This window comes from Oncorhynchus keta, chromosome 30 (genome assembly GCF_023373465.1).
Source record: "Oncorhynchus keta strain PuntledgeMale-10-30-2019 chromosome 30, Oket_V2, whole genome shotgun sequence".
In the NCBI taxonomy this organism is placed as follows: Eukaryota; Metazoa; Chordata; class Actinopteri; order Salmoniformes; family Salmonidae; genus Oncorhynchus; species Oncorhynchus keta.
Window position 1 is genome coordinate 50465283 of NC_068450.1, and position 24382 is coordinate 50489664.

Sequence of the window (24382 nt, forward strand, 5' to 3'; positions counted from 1 at the left end):
GGAGCTGACCCCACCCCCTCGTAAAGTTACAGCTGTATCCCATTAGACTCGTTCTCCAGTTATAAAAGCCAGTGTTCTGTTGTTTAGGAGAGAGATCATTGCTGGGAGGACATTGCTGGTTGGTTGTTTCTCAGGCAGTTGGTATGTTCTTTGTGAGTTTGTTGCTCAGTCAGAGCCTATTTGATGTCCTGTGTTTCTCAGTGTGTTTGTGAAATTGTTAATAATATTCTGTTTAATTTGTTCCCAGGGGGTAAGGGGAAGGCACCTAGGGAGTGCTTAGGCAAGAGGCCCGCGGGCATACATATACCCATAGTATATTCACAGTCTAGGCAGACTAGGAAAGACCTGGGCGGACCACCCTCTGTGTCTTGGTTAGCACACCACGTGGTGCTAAGTTTGGTAAGAGGTGGGTAAGACGGGTAAGGTAGGAGAGGGGGCTTTGATATTTACTTTCTTTGCTTTGGTTCCATCCAGACCCTTTTCCCCATATTACCGTGTGAAGGAATACATTCCTAGTAAACGGTAACTTCTCTGCTTTTTGTCATCCTTACTTGCACCTACAGTCCCATACCTCTTTCACTTCACGGAGAGTTGAGTTGTAGCAGGGTGTTGCGTTCTCTCTTCAGAGGCGTACATAACATAATGGGGGCTCATCCGGGATCATTCCATTAAACCCACCGGACCCTGCTGCACTGAGCTCTCTGTGATTAGTGATTGAGGTGTGATGGTGGGTTGTGAGTTTGGATGACTTGTTTAGTTTTTGTGTGTCCAGTAAATTGCTGTGTACAAGATGGCTGCCTCCGCCATCTCCAAGTTTTTTTTGAAGCGCCCTCTATTGATTGTTTGGTGAGGTTTCATAAAGTAGACCTTTTAGCTGTAGCTGCCCATTATGGATTCGTTATCCCTGAGAAATCCCTAAAGGCTGAGCTTTTGGTGCTAGTCAGGGAGGGTTTAGTGAGAGAACGAATTCTCTCGTTGCAAGGAGAGGAGATGGATAGACCTTCCGATGCCAAGTCGGAGGACAGGGCGGAGGAAGGGGTTGATCGTACCCCCTTTACATTGCCCCGATTTTACCCTTTATCTTCTGCTTCTGGTCGTTCAGGCGGGACCACTAGGCTGAAGGTCAGGCTGGCTCGGTTAGAAATGGAGCAAAAAAATAAAGAGAGACAGATGCAGTTTGAAATTGAAATTAGGAAAATAGAAGCTGACAAGGAGGTGAGGATCCGACAACTGGAGCTAGACGCTGGCTCCAGTGCGACTCCACAAGCTGCTCATCATCAAGCCCACTTCGATGTGAGTGAACATATTGCTTTAGTCCCTCCATTTCGAGAGTCGGATGTTGATTCCTATTTCTCTGCGTTTGAGCGTGTGGCAGCTGCGCTGCATTGGCCACTCAAGGTTTGACCGCTCTTGTTACAATGTAAATTGTCTGGGAAAGCCCAGGAAGTAGTAGCTGCTCTCTCCCTGGAAGACAGTATACACTACGATATGAGTTGGTGCCTGAAGCTTATAGACAGCGCTTCAGGAACCACAAGACAAGTCAGGATGGAGGGAAAGATTCAGAACAGAGCAAAGTACAGAGAGATCCTTCATGAAAACCTGGGGGCGAAGGTTCACCTTCCATCAGGACAATGACCCTAAACACACAGCCAAAACAATGCAGGAGTGGCTTTGGGACAAGTCTGAATGTCCTTGAGTGGCCCAGCCAGAGCTCGGACTTCAACCCGATCAAACGTCTCTGGAATGACCATCCAAACTCACTGAGCTTGAGAGGATCTGCAGAGAAGAATGGGAGAAACTTCCCAAATACAGGTGTGCCAAGCTTGTAGCGTCATAACCAAGAAGACTCCAGGCTGTAATCGCTGCCAAATGTGCTTCAACAAAGTACTGATTAAAAGGTCTGAATACTTATTTAAATGTGATTTCATTTTTTTTTTATATTTTTTTTACATTTGCTAAAATTTCTAAACCAGTTTTTGCATTGCCATTAAGGGGTATTGTGTGTAGATTGATGAGAGAAGGGAAAGAACAATTTAATCGATTTTAAAATAAGGCTGTAACATAACAAACTGTGGAAAAACTCAAGGAGTCGGAATAGTTTCCGAATGCTAACAACCCAACGCGCAGCCGTGGATGCATCATTTATCAGTAGACTGTACTGTAGTGTCTGTCAGCATGGGGGTTTAGGGTCTGCAGAGCCTCAAGCTTTGCCCGAAGCAAACATTTAATGTACGCTGTTTAGAATCATTAAGGAGATGGTGTCATTTTAAAGAGAGAGGTAACAAACAACCTCTAAATTGTCAAACGCCTGTTCTCTTTGCTACCGAACGGCAAGCAGTACTAGTGCACCAAGTCTGGAACCAACAGGACCCTGAACAGCTTCTACCCCCAAGACATAAAACTGCTACATAGCTAATCAAATGGCTACCCAGACTACCTGCATTGACCCTTTTTTGCATCAACTCTCTTGTGCTGACTCTGCGCACACACACTGGATCCTACCCACACACTCACACATACTTACACTGAAACCCCAACACACACTACCCCAATACACATGTATACTGATGCCAGGTCATTCCAAAGGGTTCACCACATACTTTTTCTTGCCACTGTATGTGCATAGCTCCTTCAATGAACTCGTATCCCTGCGCATCGACTCTGTACTGGTACTCCCTTTATATAGCCATGCTATTTTTACTCGTTATTGTTATTCATTATTCACTGTGTATTTATTCCTCATGTCACTATTTACTTTTTCTTTTTAAAAATCTTTATCCTAACTCTGCATGTGAGAGAAAAGGACCCGTCAGTAAGTAAGCATTTGACTGTTCGTCTACACCTGTTTTGCAAAGCATATGGCAAATAAAATGTTATTTTATTTGAAAGTTAGAGGGAGATTGTGATAGAGGAAAGAGAGAGGGATGGGAAAATAATAGATTGACTGCAATGAAGGGAATGAGTCAGACATAGAGAGGGGGAAAAAGGGGAGGATAATTAGCCACAGTCTAGCAAGCTTGACAGATCAGTTAGACTCCTCTCCTCTAACTGGCCACTTAATTACTCCACCATTCTGTTCTTCTTTCCTCTTCCCTCATTCTTTCTATTTCTCCCTCTCGCTTCCCTTTTTCCTTTTCTCTCTCTCTTTGTCTCTGCCTCTTTCTCCCTGCCTCTCTTTCTCCCTGCTCGACTACAGCAGCATAATCTGAACGCTCCATATTCTACTGACATGTGTAATGGAAGACTAACAAGCAACAGCGTAACATGATCAACTTATTCTGGTTGGAATTGACTGTATGATAGTTTAGTTACACCACATGGTCCTGTGTTCCAACCACACACACACATTTACAGACTTACAACACACATCTGCTTGCGAAACGCACCCATTCATTGATTCATTCATGCATATGGACACACAGCTTTGCCGACACACACTCAAACCCGCTCAGTGCTTTTGCTGCGAAGCCTTTTTGTAACCTAGCAACACTCCAGTCTAGAATCCAATGCTGCTGAATTATAGTGTGTGTGTGTGATGTGCACATGCTCAGTAGTGATGCGTTCTCCTCCCCCCTCACCTGTCAGAGAGGAGCAAGTTGATTATTAGGACTTCGATGGCAGGTGCGTCCATGGATTCGGTGTCACATTTGATTACAGCGACACTAGGGGCGGACCTGTGTAGAAAAACGCTTGTCAAATATTATTAGAGAAAAGGTCATCTAGTCTCTCCACAGACCAGGGAAAGGGAGGAGAGGGAGGAAAGAGGGAACAAAAAATAGTCACCTGAGGAGTTTCTTATAAAGCCATGTATCGTATTTCAATGTAGTTAAATAAAAAATATGAATGTCGGAATACAGAATGTACAGTTGAAGTCAGAAGTTTACATACACATTAGGTTGGAGTCAATAAACTCGTTTTTCAACCACTCCACAAATTTCTTGTTAACAAACTATAGTTTTGGCAGGTCGGTTAGGACATCTACTGTGTGCATGACACAAGTCATTTCTCCAACAATTGCTACAGACAGATTATTATTTAACCCAGTGGGTCAGAAGTTTACATACACTAAATTGACTGTGCCTTTAAACAGCCTTAAAAATTCCAGAAAATTATGTAATGGCTTTAGAAGCTTCTGATAAGCTAATTGACATCATTTGAGTCAGTTGGAGGTGTACCTGTGGATTTATTTCAAGGCCTACCTTCAAACTCAATGCCTCTTTGCTTGACAATATGGGAAAATCAAAAGAAATCAGCCAAGACCTCAGAAAAAAAATCTAGTCTGGTTCGTCCTTGGGAGCAATTTCCAAATGCCTGAAGGTACAACGTTCATCTGTACAGACAATAGTACGCCATGGGACTGTGCAGCCATCATACCGCTCAGGAAGGAGATGCGTTTTGTCTCCTCAAGATGAACGTACTTTGGTGAGAACTGCAAATCAATCCCAGAACAACAGTAAAGGACCTTGTGAAGATGCTGGAGGAAACTGGTACAAAAGTATCTATAGACACAGTAAAACCAGTCCTATATTGACATAACCTGAAAGGCCGCTCTGCAAGGGAGAAGCCACTGCTCCAAAACCGCCATAAAAAAGCCAGACTGGTTTGCTGCTGGAGGGACTGGTGCACTTCACAAAATAGATGGCATCACGAGGAAGGGAAATTATGTGGATTTATTGAAGCAACATCTCAAGACATTAAAGCTTGGTCGCAAATGGGTCTTCCAAATGGACAATGACCCCAAGCATACTTCCAAAGATGTGGCAAAATGGCTTAAGGTCAAGGCATTAGAGTGGCCATCACAAAGCCCTGACCTCAATCCCATAGAAAATTAGTGGACAGAATTGAAAAATTGTGTGAGCGAAGAAAGGAGGCCTACAAACCTGACTCAGTTACACCAGCTCTGTCAGGAGGAATGGGGCAAAATTTACCCAACTTAGTGGGACACTTGTGGAAGTCTACCGAAAGGATTTGACCCAAGTTAAACAATTTAAAGGCTATGCTACCATATGCCAATTAAGTGCATGTAAACTTCTGACCCACTGGGAATGTGATGACAGAAATAAAAGCTTAAATAAATCACTCTACTATTATTCTGACATTTCACATTCTTAAAATAAAGTGGTGATCCTAACTGACCTAAGACAGGACATTTTTACTGGGATTAAATGTCAGGAATTGTAAAAAACTGAATTTAAATGTATTTGGCTAAGGTGTATTTTAACATCCAACTTCAACTGTATATAGCCCTAATCCTAGACACTAGTCCATCTGCAACCTATAAGGACAGTATGCACTAGTGGTTTCAGTAGGAAAGACGGGGAAATGGTGTGGTTGGAGTTCTCCAGAACTATGCTGACTGACTCGTTGCACCATTGCCCTCTCAGCCACCATAATTGCAACGTTCCTCAACGGATGGTCAATACAGCACCAATTCGGTTTACTTAAACTTTCCTTCATTCTGTCCTGTCTTCTCTTTGATGTGGCCAGTCAGAGACAGTCCGAGTCCCAGTGGCCCTAGTTCAATGGCCAAGTCTCCCTAATTAGCCCTCCTGAGGTTGGACACATACACACACAGGTTTGACAAACATCCCTGAGACCAAAGGGAATGGAAGGTTCTGAAAGTTCTGGCTCCCACATCCCTCCCCCTGGATAAGAGGAAAAATAAATATCTTTACCCTTTACTGAACTTTCCACTGGTGCTCTGGGCTCCCTGGTGTCTGGGTGGCAAACGATGGGAAATTAGCTTCTGATGACAACCTGGTTTCGATGCGCACGCACACACACACACACACACACACGTGCCTGCATAGACATGGTGCATTTGGGTGTACCTGACCTCAAAGGCCAGCTGAATCACCAATTCTCTAATCTTAGTATTTCTGCTTTCTGCCTAAAGTGTATGCTTAATGGAGGAGTTATAACCTCCCACATTATACTGAAATGTTTGTATTCTGTTAAAAAGTTGACTGAAGTAAAGAACCCTCTGCCCAGTTCCCCACTAGGGTTAAATATTATTGACAATTGTTCCATCCCGAGAATAAATCACTTTTCTCCCAGATAACCTGGTATTTCCCGCCAAAACTGGAATTGTCCTTCAATTGTAAAGCATAAGAATAGGCAGATGTCCAGATTTGATTAGAGATTTGATCGAAATTCAAGCCTGACGCTACCTGAGCCTTATGAGCCCTACATTAGACATTTAATGAGGCCTTTAATGAGGCCAAGCCCAAATGATTGTGCCATTATCCAATATATATATTATATATGGCTACTGCACATTACACACAACAGGAAAAACCTAAAAGCCCATAGATGGAGCAAGCTATATGTTCTCTTGGGTAAACATTTTTATTAGGTCCAGGAGTCTCTCTCTCTCATATATATATATATATAAAATATTGTCAATCTAGAACAGGATTATTTAGTGTGGATGCAATTTGAATGCAGTTGATGGAGAGAGAAAGACTGTGTGAGTGCTCACGCGTGCACTGATATTCAAGCTGCAATAAAAATGTAAAATAAATTTGTATATATCATCTTTACAATTAATAAATAAGGTGACCCCGAAAGCCATATAGAGATGGGTAAATCAGACACGCATTCCGTCTTTATATTACTGCATAGACCATGCTGCAGAAAATGCAGGCCAACCGGTCACAAAAAAAGTAAGTTACCATGATGAGATGATCGGTCTAATGTACATGCATTGTGAACTGCGCTCCATACTGAGATGGGTTGTCTGTCCCCACCCTGAGCCTGATGATTCATCATGCAGAGGCCATAGAGAAGCCAGATTTAGACATTGCATGTAATTTAACAGTTCCATTTCACGCCATGTGTTCATATAAATAATTTACCCGTACCTCGCAGTTATTTGTCCTGTGAAAAGGGAGTGGTTTTGGGTGGCAAATCCCGGTTAATCTCGGTAGCTGGGTTCTCGCCATTCAACCATAGTGCTCTCTCTCCCCCTTGATACTTCCAGTAGCAGTATAGGTGCACTGACTTGTTTGGAATTGAAAACTGGTATGGAGAAATGCTGGATGCAAGAACAATATATTTAAGTGTCTTATTTATTTATTTATTTTTTACCCCCTCAATTTCGTGGTATCCAATTGTCTTAGTAGCTACTATCTTGTCTCATCACTACAACTCCCGTACGGGCTCGGGAGAGACGAAGGTTGAAAGTCATGCATCCTCCGATACACAACCCAACCAAGCCGCACTGCTTCTTACCACAGCGCGCATCCAACCCAGAAGCCAGCCGCACCATTGTGCCGAAGGAAACACTTGGCAACCTTGGTTAGCGCGCACTGCACCCGGCCCGCCACAGGGGTTACTGGTGCGTGATGAGACAAGGACATCCCTACCGGCCAATCCCTCCCTAACCCAGACGACGCTAGGCCAAATGTGCATCGCCCCAAGGACCTCCCGATCGCGGCCGGTTACGACAGAGCCTGGGCGCGAACCCAGAGTCTCTGATGGCACAGCTGTCGATGCAGTACAGCGCCCTTAACCACTGCGCCACCCAGGAGGCCGATTGTGCTTTATTAAACAAATTGTGAATAGGGACACCAAACTTCACTTCTGCAAGGTTTGTAATAATCTGTCACCCTCTAGATGGTGGAGCTCCCGAATGGCGCAGCTGCCTAAGGCACTGCATCTCAGTGCAGTGTCACATCCAGATGTGATTGGGAGTCCCATAGGGCGGTGCACAATTGGTCCAGCATTGTACGGGTTAGGCTGGGGTAGTAAATACTTGCCAAGTCAAATAAAGTTTTTTAATTTTTTTAATTAAGTTGTCACTCCACCCTTGTAGTTCATTGATAAATTAAGATCACTAATTAGTAAGGAACTCCCCTCGACTGGTTGTCTCGGGCTTAATTGAAAGGAACAACCAAAAACCCGCTGACACTCGCACTCCAAAACATGACATCAAGGCTGGGACCTGGGGGTTAAATAGACATTTGAACCGCCTTAATCACTTAACGACACCCATTACCGATTTTATGGCTCAGGGGCCCAGATGCCAATTACAAAGACTTGCTTTATAGTAACCTCTGACCCTAGAGATCAAATAGGTCCTAGATCATCAAAATAGGGTTCTTAAAACCTTTCTAGCGCAGGGGTTCCGCTAGCGGAACACCTCGACAACATTCTGCTGAAAAGAGGCAGTGCGCGAAATCCAAAAATATTTTTGAAAAAATATGTAACTTTCACACATGGACAAGTCCAATACAGCAAATGAAAGATAAACATCTTGTTAATCTACCCATTGTGTCCGATTTCAAAAATGCTTTACAGCTAAAGCACAACATATGATTGTTAGATCACCACCAAGTCGAAAAAAACACAGCCATTTTTCCAGCCAAAGATAGGAGTCACAAAAAGCAGAAATGATTACACTCATAGGACATCACGTTACACAATACATGTATGTTTTGTTCGATAATGTGCATATTTATATCCAAAAATCTGTTTACATTGGCGCCTTACGTGCAGGAATGTTTTGATGCCAAAACATCCAGTGATTTTGCAGAAATACTCATAATAAGCATTGCTAAAATATACTAGTGTTATTCACAGAATTAAAGATGGACTTCTCCTTAATGCAACCGCTGTGTCAGATTTCAAAAAATCTTTACGGAAAAAGCATAATCTGAGAACAGCGCTCAGAACCCAAAACAGCCAGAGGAATATCCGCCATTTTGGATTCAACAAAGTTAGAAACAACACCATAAATATTCACTTACCTTTGATCTTCATCAGAAGGCACTCCCAGGAATCCCAGTTTGACAATAAATGACTGATTTGTTCCATAAAGTTCCATCATTTATGTCCAAATAGCCACTTGTTAGCATGTTCAGCCCAGTAATCCATCTTCATGAGGCGCAGGCACTTCATCCAGACAAAGTCCTTTAGAAACATGTCAAACGAAAAAGCACTGGAACGAGAAGTAACTCTGTCGGGAGCGCACGTCATGAGCCCAAGGCTCTCTGCCAGACCACTGACTGAGGTCTTATGAGCCCCTCCTTTATAGTAGAATCCTCAAACCAGTTTCTAAAGACGGTATGAGACAATCTAGTGGAAGCCCTAGGAAGTGCAGCCTCATCCATATCTCAATGCCCGCTTTGAGGACAAAACAATGCCACTGACACGGCTCGCAACCAAAACATGCGGACTCTCCTTCACTGCAGCCGACGTCAGTAAAACATTTAAACGTGTTAACCCTCGCAAGGCTGCAGGCCCAGATGGCATCCCCAGCCGCGCCCTCAGAGCATGCGCAGACCAGCTGGCTGGTGTGTTTACGGACATATTCAATCAATCCTTATCCCAGTCTGCTGTTCCCACATGCTTCAAGAGGGCCACCATTGTTCCTGTTCCCAAGAACGCTAAGGTAACTGAGCTAAACGACTACCGCCCCGTAGCACTCACTTCCGTCATCATGAAGTGCTTTGAGAGACTAGTCAAGGACCATATCACCTCCACACTACCTGACACCCTAGAACCACTCCAATTTGCTTACCGCCCAAATAGGTACACAGACGATGCAATCTCAACCACACTGCACACTGCCCTAACCCATCTGGACAAGAGGAATACCTATGTGAGAATGCTGTTCATCGACTACAGCTCAGCATTTAACACCATAGTACCCTCCAAACTCGTCATCAAGCTCGAGATCCTGGGTCTCGACCCCACCCTGTGCAACTGGGTACTGGACTTCCTGACGGGCCGCCCCCAGGTGGTGAGGGTAGGTAACAACATCTCCACCCCGCTGATCCTCAACACTAGGGCCCCACAAGGGTGCGTTCTGAGCCCTCTCCTGTACTCCCTGTTCACCCACGACTGTGTGGCCATGCAAGCCTCCAACTCAATCATCAAGTTTGCGGACGACACTACAGTGGTAGGCTTGATTACCAACAACGAAGAGACTGCGACGTGAGGGCCCTCGGAGTGTGGTGTGAGGAAAATAACCTCACACTCAACGTCAACAAAACTAAGGAGATTATTGTGGACTTCAGGAAACAGCAGAGGGAACACCCCCCTATCCACATTGATGGAACAGTAGTGGAGAGGGTAGTAAGTTTTAAGTTCCTCGGCGTACACATCACAGACAAACTGAATTGGTCCACCCACACAGACAGCATTGTGAAGAAGGCGCAGCAGCGCCGATTCAACCTCAGGAGGCTGAAGAAATTTGGCTTGTCACCAAAAGCTCTCAAACTTCTACAGATGCACAATCGAGAGCATCCTGTCGGGCTGTATCACCGCCTGGTACGGCAACTGCTCCGCCCACAACCGTAAGGCTCTCCAGAGGGTAGTGAGGTCTGCACAACGCATCACCGGGGGCAAACTACCTGCCCTCCAGGACACCTACACCACCCGATGTCACAGGAAGGCCATAAAGATCATCAAGGACAACAACCACCCGAGCCACTGCCTGTTCACCCCGCTATCATCCAGAAGGCGAGGTCAAAATGGGTGCATCAAAGCAGGGACTGAGAGACTGAAAAACAGCCTCTATCTCAAGGCCATCAGACAGACTGTTAAACAGCCACCGCTAACATTGAGTGGCTGCTGCCAACACACTGACTCAACTCCAGCCACTTTAATAATGGGAATTGATGGATATTGATGTAAAATATATCACTAGCCACTTTAAACAATGCTACTTAATATGTTTACGTACCCTACATTATTCATCTCATATATATATATATATATATATATATATATATATATATATATATATATATACTGTACTCTTTCATCTACTGCATCTTTATGTAATACATGTATCACTAGCCACTTTAAACTATGCCACTTTGTTTACATACCCTACATTACTCATCTCATATGTATATACTGTACTCGATACCATCTACTGCATCTTGCCTATGCCGTTCTGTACCATCACTCATTCATATCTTTATGTACATATTCTTTATCCCTTTACACTTGTGGTAGTTTTGGAATTGTTAGGTTAGATTACTCGTTGGTTATTACTGCATTGTCGGAACTAGAAGCACAAGCATTTCGCTACACTCGCATTAACCTCTTGCTCCTATCTGACACGCAGGCGTCCCATCTAGACATTTGGAAATGCAAATGCGCTACGCTAAATGCTAATAGTACTAGTTAAAAGTCAAACGTTCATTAAAATACACATGCAGGGTATTGAATTAAAGCTACACTCGTTGTGAATCCAGGCAACAAGTCAGATTTTTAAAATGCTTTTGTGCGAAAGCATGAGAAGCTATTATCTGATAGCATGTAACACCCCAAAAGACCCGCAGGGGACGTAAACAAAATAATTAGCATAGTCGTCGCTACACAAACCGCACAAATAAAATATAAAACATTCACTACCTTTGACCATCTTCTTTGTTGGCACTCCTAGATGTCCCATAATCACTATTGGGTCTTTTTTTTCCGATGAAACCGGTCCATATATAGCCTAGATATCGATCTATGAAGACTGTGTGATAAACGGAAAAAAATAGCGTCTTATAACGTAACGTCATTTTTTAAAATTAAAAAAGTTGACGATAAACTTTCACAAAACACTTCAAATACTTTTGTAATGCAACTTTAGGTATTAGTAAACGTTAATAAGCGATCAAATTGATCACGAGGCGAAGTATATTCTTTAGCTGTCCGTCGGGAAATAATGTCCGGGTAAATCTCAACCAAAATATCCGGTCGGAGACTTGAACAAATGGCTTGTCTCTTCTTTGTTTGACCAAGAAACAAAGCCTAGGCAAATGACAATACTGTTGACATCGTGTGGAAGCTGTAGGTATTGCAACCTCAGCCCCATTTATTGTGGTTCGCCTTTATCAATGGGTTGAAGTGGCGGATGGATATATATTTCCATTTTCAGTGATCAGATTTTCCTGCGCTTTTCGATGAAACGCACGTTCTGTTATAGTCACAGCCGTGATTTAACCAGTTTTATAAACGTCTGAGTGTTTTCTATCCACACATACTAATCATATGCATATACTATATTCCTGGCATGAGCAGCAGGGCGCTGAAATGTTGCGAGATTTTTAACAGAATGTTCGAAAAAGTAGGGGGTAGGAGTAACAGGTTAACATCTGCTAACCATGTGTATGTGACAAATACATTTGATTTGATTTGTACTCGATAGGCCAAGCTTTGAAAAACGAAAACCTCAATGTCCCACTTCCTGGTTGGATTTTTCTCAGGTTTTCGCCTGCCATATGAGTTCTGTTATACTCAGACATCATTCAAACAATTTTAGAAACTTCAGAGTGTTTTCTATCCAATACTAGTAATAATATGCATATATTCCCATCTGGGACAGAGTAGAAGGCAGTTCAATCTGGGCACGCTATTCATCCAAAAGTGAAAATGCTGCCCCCTATCCCAAAAAGGTTAACAGAATGAATGGGGAGTCATTTAGTAGGTATGTGCTGAACCTTCACATGGACTGTGTCTAAATTGGCACCACCCTAGTCCCTAAAAGAAGTGCTCTTCATAATGCAGGGCTGCTCAACCCTGGAGAGCTACCCTCCTGTAGGTTTTCGCTCTATCCCCAGTTGCAACTAACATGAGCTTATCAACCAGTTAATTGTTAGAATCAGGTGTGCGAGATTAGGTTGGAGCAATAATTGGAATAATTCATTTTTTTAAATTCATTACGAGAGACGACATGCATGCTCAATCAAGATGGCAGCCCTAATGATGGTCCGAAGACCGCATGAATGGGTTTTTGAAAATGTCTTTATTTCTCTGCCCTGAATGTCCCTGCTCAGCTGCTGTAGCTACTGGGGTAGAAGGGGGATGGATGGAGGGGGGAGTTGAGTTGGTGATGGATGAAAGGATTGGTCCATATTTTAAACAGTGAAGTCCTCAATTTCAAAACAAATGACATCAACGATGCTACGTGAAGACCAAGGGTTAGTCTTCACGTATTCTTTTAGCACCGTGTTCTAATTTGGCCCTATTGTAAATTGCGCATTTAAATCAATGGAAGAATTAGGCGAGAACTCGAGTTATGCGCCTAAATTTCAAGTTGGTATTAGTCCCTGAGTGGCGGTAGCTGCAGGGTATTGCGTTTTGTGTGTGTGTCTGTTTTTGATTGTGTGGCAGGTGAGGGACTGCAGCTCTGTCTGTCAGTCTGTTCCTCTGTGTATTCGGCTGGGTTGGGTAGAGAGAAGACTCTGCATATCAATGGATGTCTGCCTCAGTCTGTCCCCATTGACAGGAGGTAGGACGATTTAGAGCAACGCATACACATCCTCTTGTCAGCGCACCACCAGAGCACCAGCCAGGCCTGCTAATTAAGGCCACGGTCATTAAAGGAACTTCTAGCATTTATGCCTGTGCTGGTTCCCCTCTAATGAAGCTCTCACTCCTGCCCCAGAATCAATACCTGCCTTGGGTCACATCATTAGTATGAGTGGGAGAGGTTGGGAGTCTAGTTTGTTTGTGGGTATGTGTGTGGGTATGTATGCATAAATTTGTATATTTGTGTGTGTGTGTGGGTTACCAAACTTGGTGAACTCCTGCTCTTTCTCTCGCTCATCTTATATTGGTCTGTCGTCTCTTTCCGTGTAATGCAGAGTGCATTCTACATATATGGTTCCTGTGTTGTATGGTTCCTGTGTCTTCCTTGATTTTATTGGAGCTCTATCAATTCAATTCAATTCAATTCAAGGGCTTTATTGGCATGGGAAACATGTGTTAACATTGCCAAAGCAAGTGAGGTAGATAATATATAAAGTGAAATCTCTCTCTCTCTCTTTTTGTTTCTCTTGCTCTCAGTGAGCGTGACCAGAAGCTCAGGAGAGAGCTCCAGCAGGCCTGTGCTGCGCCCGCTTACTAAGAGTTAGGGGTCATACGCCGCAGAGCCCTTGACCCACCACGAGTGAGTGTGGGGGCGTGCGTGTGCACGCACATGTGTGCTCGGACACATTATGCATCTGTGTGGGTGCTTGAATGTATGAGTGTGGACATGAATGTGTGTGTGTCCTCACTTGGAGTCCTCTGGCTCGCCTCCTGCTGTGCCTACGCAGATCACAGCGACTAGATTAACCACCACAAGTGGTTTACGCGCATCATCTCAGCAGAACATGGAGATTAAACTCCATGATAATCCATACTTCGAGTCCCTGCCCACTGCCTAGAGATATCAAGTGTCTATCTGCTTGCTTCCCAAATGGCACTCTATTCCTTAGAAAGTGCTCTTCTTTGGACCAGAGCCCGAGCTTGGGTGCCATTTGGGACAAACACACCCTGGCTCTGAGAGAAAGGAGATCCTAAGCACTCTATATACTGAGGGTACAAAACATGTCTCTTTCCATGACAAAGACTGACCAGGTGAAAGCTATGATCCCCTGTTGATGTCAACTGTTAAATCCACTTCAATCAGTGTAGATGTGGCTAGTATGTGTTAGACAGGTTTAAGCCTTGAGACAATTGAGACATGGATTGTGTATGTGTGCCATTTAGAGGGTGAATGGGCAAGACAAAATATTTAAGTGCCTTAGAACGGGGTATGGTAGTAGGTGCCAGGCGCACCGGTTTGAGGGTGTGAGGAACTGCAATGCTGCTGGGTTTTTCACGCTCAACCGTTTCTCCTGTGTATCAAAATGGTCCACCACCCTAGGGACATCCAGCCAACTTGACACAACTGTGGGAAGTGTTGGAGTGAACATGGACCAGCATCCCTGTGGAACGATTTCAACACATTGTAGGGTCCAAGCAGCGAAAGAATTGAAGCTGTTCTGAGGGCAAAAGGGAGTGCATCGATCCATTTTTTTTTTCTTAGAGCCTGCCTGGCTGTTTTATTTGTAGCTCTCTCTTGTTAGGATTAAGTGTTCTACAGTTGCCTCTTTCTCTCTCTATTTCTCTCTCTTTAAGTAAATAACCATTAAGGTGGTGACATTTTCATATGATCTTTTTAGCTCTACTGCTCAGCCCGAAACAAACATGCTCTCTTTCACTTTCCTCTCTTGCTCACTTCTGGCTGCGTGAGTGGAACCGTCTTATAACGTTATCCAACGTTATCCAAACACTGAGACAATTAAACCATCCTCATGCTCCCCGATTCTGTTTGATCCGTCAAAGAACATTATTCACACGCTGAAACAGCCTAACGATGCCTCTTGGAATCGGTTGTTGTGTGTTCCTTCGAATAGCCTTGTTCAAACACAATTAGGAGGCAGTGAGTGTGAGGCAACTCGCCATCCTCTCATTGTTAGTTGCTGTGGAAACACACCACGTCAAACAGCACAGCTGTAGGTGCTTCCCCTGAGGCAGCTGCTTATGGAACATTATCATTTAAACAGAGACTCCAATGAAATCACAGGCAGAGACCGAAAGCATCTTGAGACCTTATAGAAGAAGCATGTTAAACCTATTTACTGTATAGCCTATGTGGAATGTGTGAGGTAAACCTTGAGAACAAAATGTAAATACTGTAAGTTAAATGGGAAGAGACAGCAGACCAATCGTCACAATGTATACACAGAGAGAGAGAGAGAGAGTAAATCAAAATGTTTCAACGTTTCATTCACTCTGGCAATTGTTGCGCTCGTGTCTCCTATATTGTGCCTTCCTTTCAGCTGTCTGTCTTTGCTCTTTTCAGCAACCTAGTTTGGTAGCCTTGAATGTTTTAAGATTTAATGACACTTGAGTATTGCGCTGCTCATACGAGGTCACACAAGGCCCATTCTTCTGTTGTGCCTCATAGAGCGCTGGGAAAAATGTTTAATTGAAAAGAATATAGAGGAGCGTGTAGCATTTCGCCATCTTTAAATATATATATATCTACAGTGGGGCAAAAAAGTATTTAGTCAGCCACCAATTGTGCAAGTTCTCCCACTTAAAAAGATGAGAGAGAACTGTAATTTTCATCATAGGCACACTTCAACTATGACAGACAAAATGAGGGAAAAAAATCCAGAAAATCACAGTAGGATTTGTAATGAATTTATTTGCAAATTATGGTGGAAAATAAGCATTTGGTCAATAACTAAAGTTTATCTCAATACTTTGTTATATACCTTTTTTGTTGGCAATGACAGAGGTCAAACGTTTTCTGTAAGTCTTCACAAGGTTTTCACACACTGTTGCTGGTAGTTTGGCCCATTCCTCCATGCAGATCTCCTCTAGAGCAGTGATGTTTTGGGGCTGTTGCTGGGCAACACGGACTTTCAACTCCCTCCAAAGATTTTCGATGGGGTTGAGATCTGGAGACTGGCTAGGCCACTCCAGGACCTTGAAATGCTTCTTACGAAGCCACTCCTTCGTTGCCCGGGCAATGTGTTTGGGATCATTGTCATGCTGAAAGACCCAGCCACGTTTCATCTTCAATGCCCTTGCTGATGGAAGGAGGTTTTCACTCAAAATCTCACGATACGTGGCCCCATTCTTTCCTTTACACGGATCAGTCATCCTGGTCCCTTTGCAGAAAAACAGCCCCAAAGCATGATGTTTCCACCCCCATGCTTCACAGTAGGTATGGTGTTCTTTGGATGCAACTCAGCATTCTTTGTCCTCCAAACACGACAAGTTGAGTTTTTACCAAAATGTTCTATTTTGGTTTCATCTGACCATATGACATTCTCCCAATCTTCTTCTGGATCATCCAAATGCTCTCTAGCAAACTTCAGATGGGCCTGGACATGTACTGGCTTAAACAGGGGGACACGTCTGGCACTGCAGAATTTGAGTTACTGGCGGCGTAGTGTGTTACTGATGGTAGGCTTTGTTACATTGGTCCCAGCTCTCTGCAGGTCATTCACTAGGTCCCCCCGTGTGGTTCTGGGATTTTTGCTCACCATTCTTGTGATCATTTTGACCCCACAGGGTGAGATCTTGCGTGGAGCCCCAGATCGAGGGAGATTATCAGTGGTTTTATGTCTTCAGTTTCCTAATAATTGCTCCCACAGTTGATTTCTTCAAACCAAGCTGCTTACCTATTGCAGATTCAGTCTTCCCAGCCTGGTGCAGGTCTACAATTTTGTTTCTGGTGTCCTTTGACAGCTCTTTGGTCTTGGCCACAGTGGAGTTTGGAGTGTGACTGTTTGAGGTTGTGGACAGGTGTCTTTTATACTGATAACAAGTTCAAACAGGTGCCATTAATACAGGTAACAAGTGGAGGACAGAGGAGCCTCTTTAAGAAGAAGTTACAGGTCTGTGACAGCCAGAAATCTTGATTGTTTGTAGGTGACCAAATACTTAGTTTCCACCATAATTTGCAAATAAATTCATAAAAAATCCTGCAATGTGATTTTCTGGATTTTTTTTCTTCTCATTTTGTCTGTCATAGTTGAAGTGTACCTATGATGAAAATTACAGGCCTCTCATCTTTTTAACTGGGAGAACTTGCACAATTGGTGGCTGACTAAATACTTTTTTGCCCCACTGTACGTATATTTAGACATTTTCACAAACGTACAATAACAGCAAACATAAAATACAATAAGGGTACGTTTTTCTGTGTCCTTTCTGTTTAATTGTTTTTCACTGTTGTCTTTTAATGGTAGAAAGGGAGTACACAATCCTGCTTCGTTTACTCCTCAATAAAACATATTTGAGGCATAAAATACAATAAGGGAATTTAACCAACAAGATATTGTACCCCCTCCATCCCTGGCTAAAATATCTCCCAACTTATCTCAATAACATTCCACAGCTCTTTGAGGAGAAAAGCGCAGATTGTGAATTGGTGCTTCGTTCAAACCCTTTATCCACACATATATGAATATAGGTGTGTGTGTGATCCTTTTCTCGTCTTTTCTTGTTTGTGACTCCTGTATGCTCTCTCGTGTTCCCTCTCCTTTTCATCACATGTTCCCCTTTCTCTCTAGATTTGTCTTGACCAGTCAGTCTCAGTACAGACGTCAGTCTCAGTACACTCAGTACAGACGTCAGTCTCGCTACACTCAGTGCAGACGTCAGTCTCGCTACACTCAGTGCAGACGTCAGTCTCGCTACACTCAGTGCAGACGTCAGTCTCGCTACACTCAGTGCAGACGTCAGTCTCGCTACACTCAGTGCAGACGTCAGTCTCGCTACACTCAGTGCAGACGTCAGTCTCGCTACACTCAGTGCAGACGTCAGTCTCGCTACACTCAGTGCAGACGTCAGTCTCGCTACACTACAGCATACAGTTGAAGTCGGAAGTTTACATACTTAGCTTGGAGTCATTAAAACTTGTTTTTCAACAACCCCACAGATTTCTTGTTAACAAACTATAGTTTTGGCAAGTCGGTTAGGACGTCTACTTTGTGCATGACACAAGTCCTTTTTCCAAAAATTGTTTACAGACAGATTATTTCACTTATAATTCACCTTATCACAATTCCAGCGGGTTAGAAGTTTACATACACTAAGTTGACTGTGCCTTTAAACAGCTTGAAAAATTCCAGAAAATTATGTTTTAGAAGCTTCTGATAGGCTAATTGACACCATTTGAGTTAGTTGGAGGTGTATCTGTGGATGTATTTCAAGGCCTACCTTCAAACTCAGTGCCTCTTTGCTTGACATCATGGGAAAATCAAAAGAAATCAGCCAAGACCTCAGAAAAAAATCTAGTCTGGTTCATCCTTGGGAGCAATTTCCAAATGCCTGAAGGTACAACGTTCATCTGTACAGATAATAGTACGCCATGGGACTGTGCAGCCATCAGACCCCACAGGAAGGAGACACATTCTGTCTCCTAGAGATGAACGTACTTTGGTGTGAAAAGTGCAAATCAATCCCAGAACAACAGCAAAGGACCTTGTGAAGATGCTGGAGGAAACCGATACAAAAGTATCTATATCCACAGTAAAATGAGTCCTATATCGACATAACCTGAAAGGCCGCTCAGCAAGGAAGAAGGCACTGCCCCAAAACCGCCATAAACAACCCAGACTACGGTTTGCAACTGCACATGGGGAACAAAGATCGTTCTTTTTGGATAAATGTGCTCTGGTATAATGAAACAAAAATAGAACTGTTTGGCCATAATGACCATCTTTATGTTTGGAGGAAAAAGGGGGAATCTTGCAAGCCGTAGAACACTATCCCAACCATGACGCATGGGGGTGGCAGCATCATGTTGTGGGGGTACTTGGCTGCAGAAGTGACTGGTGCACTTCACAAAATAGATGGCATCATGAGGTAGGAAAATGATGTGGATATATTGAAGCAACATTTCAACACATCAGTCAGGAAGTTAAAGCTTGGCCGCAAATGGGTCTTTCAAATTAACAATGACCCCAATCATGCTTCCAAAGTTGTGGCAAAATGGCTTAAGGACAACAAAGTCAAGGTATTGGAGTGGCCATCACAAAGCCCTGACCTAAATCCTATAAAACATTTGTGGCCAGAACTGAAAAAGTGTGTGAGAGGAGGCCTGCAAGGTGGCCGACAAACCTGACTCAGTTACACCAGCTGTCAGGAGGAATTGGCCAAAATTCACCCAACTTATTGTGGGAAGCTTGTGGAAGGCTACCTGAACTGTTTGACCCAAGTTAAACTATTTAAAGGCAATGCTACCAAATACAAATTGAGTGTATATTAACTTCTGACCCACTGGGAATGTGATTAAAGAAATAAAAGCTGAAATAAATCATTCTCTGTACTATAATTCTGACATTTAACATTCTTAAAATAAAGTGGTGATTCTAACTGACCTAAAACAGGGAATCTTTACTAGGATTAAATTGTGAAAAACGGATTTTAAATGTATGTAAACTTCCGACTTCAGCCGTACCATCTGTCCAAGTACAGGGGCTACGTCCCAAATAACACCCTATTCTCAAAATAGCTCACTACTTTTGACCAGGCCCCTATGGGGAAAGAGGATACCTAGTCAGTTGTAAAACTAATTGCATTCTACCGAAATGTGGCTTCCGCATTTAACGCAACCCTTCTGAATCAGAGAGGTCCGGGGGACTGCCTTAATCGAAGTTCACACCATCTGTGCCCGGGGAGCACTTGTTTTTAGGGGTTAACTGCCTTGCTTAAGGGTTGTGCATTATATAGGGAATACTGTGCCATTTGGGACAATGCTCAAGAGCTTTTTATCCTTTCGAGACATGATAATGATTGTGTATATGATGTCATGTCGCCTCTTGGGCCTCCGTGTACAGACTGGCCAGTTTCTGGTATTTTTAGATGTGGCTGTCTATTTGCCTGCCACAGTAGCTGGCAGTGATGTCCCCTACCCAGTAAGCCACATGCATCTGGCAGCCATTTTGGAGCTCCGCTCTACCACAAGCATGTGGTATAGGCAAGGGAAGGGTGTGTCCAAAATGAGTCCTGGTTAAAAGGAGTGCACTATTTGGGGAATAGGGAGGCAGCCATACTTGGTCAAATCCAGACATCTTTGGTATTCGGTGAATGTCTAACCGACTGTAAAACACCCAACTAAATTAAATAGAATTAAGTGTTTTACAAGTCCTTTTCTGAAACGTCCATGTACCGAAGATTGCGATTTACAGCGGAAAATGGTCTTGACCATGGAAGATGGATAGAAGACACATTAGCTTTGGTCAAAAGCAGAGCACCATATAGGGAATAAGTTGCCATTTGGGATAAAACCATAATTGAAGTCATGAAGGGAGGAAAAATGAAGGAATGAGGAAGTGAACTGGCTACAAGAGACTGAAACTTGGATATCAGGGAGGGCGCTGGCGGGGCCGATAGCGCAGGAGGAATATAATCAACACCCTATCTCCAACGCATTACCCTGGGAATCACACACACAGGGGCAGTGTGAGTGGCACATTAACGAACACAAGTCACAGACAAGCACACGCGCACACACTCTATCAAATACACACCTACTCTATCGCACAAATACACATACTACCCACACTCCACCCTCCCACACACTCCACAAAAGATAGGACCCACCTCCTCCGGAGCAGCCCCCCCCCCCTCCCTCTGTTGTCGGGTGGACATCGATCACATTGATGATGTTTTAATGTCAGCTCCTGGGGGCAGATGATGCGAGCTGTGGCGGGCGGGCGTCGCTTCATAAACACCCTCCACATCATTAAGTAAACAAAAACCACCGCTGTCACAGTGATGGATGGCTAGCGTGCCTCTCGTCTGATGGTGATGGTCTACTCTACCCCCAGGAGCGCTGTGGGAGTGTGGGACGCCCAGGGGGCAAGAGAACCCCTAGAGCCACGCAGATGCCCAGGCATAACCATAATTGTGTGTGGTGGGTGTGTAGAGCCTAGTCTTTTTGAGCATGATGAGGGGTGGACGGGGCAACTCAGGGCCACGGTAACGGCAGGCTTTTGTTCAGGCCTAAGCACTAACAACTCAAACAGTGACTCGATCGTGTGCCCGTTCAATTTAGACCCCAATAAGTTTGAATAGAAATGTTATTAGAGCTGAGCTGGAGCAAAAGCCGACTCTACGGCCCTCCAGGACCGGAGATACCCGCCCATCCCCTACTGGAGTCTAGATTATCCCTGCTAGCAATAGTCGGACCATTATTTATTATCTAGTATATCAAAGCCTCATAGGAGGGAGCTAATGCTGTACTACAGAGAAGTGACCTGTGTTGTGTTTAGATCAGTGACTGATCTACCACTGACCAGAGATCAGTCTTGTTTGGGCTGACAGCCCAGCAGCACCAACACAAAAGGTGTAATGGATGAGCTGGTGTGCTTCTCCTGATGTGTGTGTGTGTGTGTGCTTACTGTGGGGGGTTGCTTACATACTGTAGCACAGTGGGTAGCCTACCACATAATTATATTGTGGACTGGAGGAGAGAGAGGGGAGGAGGCTGAGAGGGAGGGGGTAGAATGATGGGAAGCAGAGAGGGGGGAGAGAGATGAAAAGAAAGGCTGCTTTGTGGAGAAACTGGTGAAGAACAGGAAGGTGTAGCGAGAGGGAGAAAAGGGAGGTTTATTAACAGTGAGAGAAAAGGTAGAAGAGTCACCCCATGTCATTTCAGCAAGCCATGACACCCACAATCTTAGATTGTTATAAAATAATCATTTCTGTAGTTAGACACAGGTGAGATTAGCATTCCTGAAACATATTTCTTTTTGATCTCAGAGAAATTAACCTTATTGATTGCACTAATATTGTCCATTATAAATTACAGTGGGGCAAAAAAGTATTTGGTCAACCACCAATTGTGCAAGTTCTCCCACTTAAAAAGACAAGAGAGGCCTGTAATTTTCATCATAGGTACACTTCAACTATGACAGAAAAAAATTAGAAGAAAAAAAATCCAGAAAATCACATTGCAGGATTTTTTTATGAATTTATTTGCAAATTATGGTGGAAAATAAGTATTTGGTTTTGGGGCTGGGCAACACAGTTTTGCTGGGCAACACGGACTTTCAACTCCCTCCAAAGATTTTCTATGGGGTTGAGATCTGGAGACTGGCTAGGCCACTCCAGGACCTTGAAATGCTTCTTACGAAGCCACTCCTTCATTGCCCAGGCGGTGTGTTTGGGATCATTGTCATGCTGAAAGACCCAGCCACGTTTCATCTTCAATGCCCTTACTGGTGGAAGGAGGTTTTCACTCAAAATCTCACGATTAATTATTTCCTTTACACGGATCAGTCGTCCTGGTCCCTTTGCAGAAAAACAGCCCCAAAGCATGATGTTTCCACCCCCATGCTTCACAGTAGGTATGGTGTTCTTTGGATGCAACTCAGCATTCTTTGTCCTTGAGTTGAGTTTTTACCAAAAAGTTATATTTTGGTTTCATCTGACCATATGACATTCTCCCAATCTTCTTCTGGATCATCCAAATGCTCTCTAGCAAACTTCAGACGGGCCTGGACATGTACTGGCTGCGTAGTGTGTTACTGATGGTAGGCTTTGTTACTTTGGTCCCAGCTCTCTACAGGTCATTCACTAGGTCCCCCCGTGTGGTTCTGGGATTTTTGCTCACCGTTCTTGTGATCATTTTGACCCCACGGGGTGAGATCTTGCATGGAGCCCCAGATCGAGGGAGATTATCAGTGGTCTTGTATGTCTTCCATTTCCTAATAATTGCTCCCACAGTTGATTTCTTCAAACCAAGCTGCTTACCTATTGCAGATTCAGTCTTCCCAGCCTGGTGCAGGTCTAACATGTTGTTTCTGGTGTCCTTTGACAGCTCTTTGGTCTTGGCCATAGTGGAGTTTGGAGTGTGACTGTTTGAGGTTGTGGACAGGTGTCTTTTATACTGATAAGTTGAAACAGGTGCCATTAATACAGGTAACGAGTGGAGGACAGAGGAGCCTCTTAAAGAATAAGTTACAGGTCTGTGAGAGCCAGAAATCTTGCTTGTTTGTAGGTGACCAAATACTTATTTCCCACCATAATTTGCAAATAAATTCATTAAAAATCCTACAATGTGATTTTCTGATTTTTTTTTCTTATTTTGTCTGTCATAGTTGAAGTGTACCTATGATGAAAATTACAGGCCTCTCTTGTCTTTTTAAGTGGGAGAACTTGCACAATTGGTGGCTGACTAAATACTTTTTTCCCCCCACTGGATTCAGATAATATTCAATAAATAAACCCAACATCCGATTTGGACCAAACTTTCAGGAATGATAATCGTGTCTTTTCTGAAATCGTTTCTGTAGTTAGTAACAATCTGAAATTATGGGTTTCGAAATCCTCTTTTGCTTTTTGAGGTGGATTGGCCCAGAAGGGAGAAAAGGGAGGTTTATCAAGAGAGGGAGAATGTAGAAGTTAGTAGATTTCTGTAAAATATGAATCCCTTAATTTCAATACCGGAAATCATTCATATTTATTTTGAGTCCTTGGAAAAACTGCCAAACTCGGAAGTGCATATATAAAGTGTTTAAAATCAAGATATAGCTACTATGCAAGGGATCTCCCAAAAAAATTATGACTCTCAGGACGCACGCCAAGTAGGCGATAGCATTGTCGAATCGCACAAATTTTCTAATCATACAAACGACAGTCAAACGACAGTCAAACGACAGTCAAGATCTATTAACGGGGACCCGACTCTGTTTAAGAAAATATCCATATCTACTCTCCTACCGTTGATCACACATTCTCTACTCATGCGAAACAGGAGTTAGGATTTTGGGTGTCAGTGGGATTGGGACTGGGTAGGAAAATAGCCAAGGCTCTATATAAGCCTTCTATGTTTGTGCAGCAATGGATCAATTAACCTCTTGCTCCTACCTGACACGCAGGCGTCCCATCTAGACATCTGGAAATGCAAATGCGCTACGCTAAATGCTAATAGTACTAGTTAAAACTCAAACGTTCATTAAAATACACATTTAGGGTATTGAATTAAAGCTACACTCGTTGTGAATCCAGGCAACTAGTCAGATTTTTTAAATGCTTTTCGGCAAAAGCATGAGAAGCTATTATCTGATAGCATGTAACACCCCAAAAGACCCGCAGG

The 24382-nt window shown here is 43.5% G+C and overlaps 1 protein-coding gene across 1 annotated transcript in view; it reads left to right on the forward strand.

Annotated features, from left to right (window-relative positions):
* Positions 1-88: 88 nt before the first annotated feature.
* The window catches only part of LOC127914013 (partitioning defective 3 homolog B-like), a 47107-nt gene continuing 22813 nt past the window's right edge, over positions 89-24382 (forward strand). Inside the window, exon 1 of the mRNA XM_052488498.1 lies at positions 89-141. The gene's annotated coding sequence lies outside the window, so the exon portion shown is untranslated. The remainder of the gene's footprint in view (positions 142-24382) is intronic.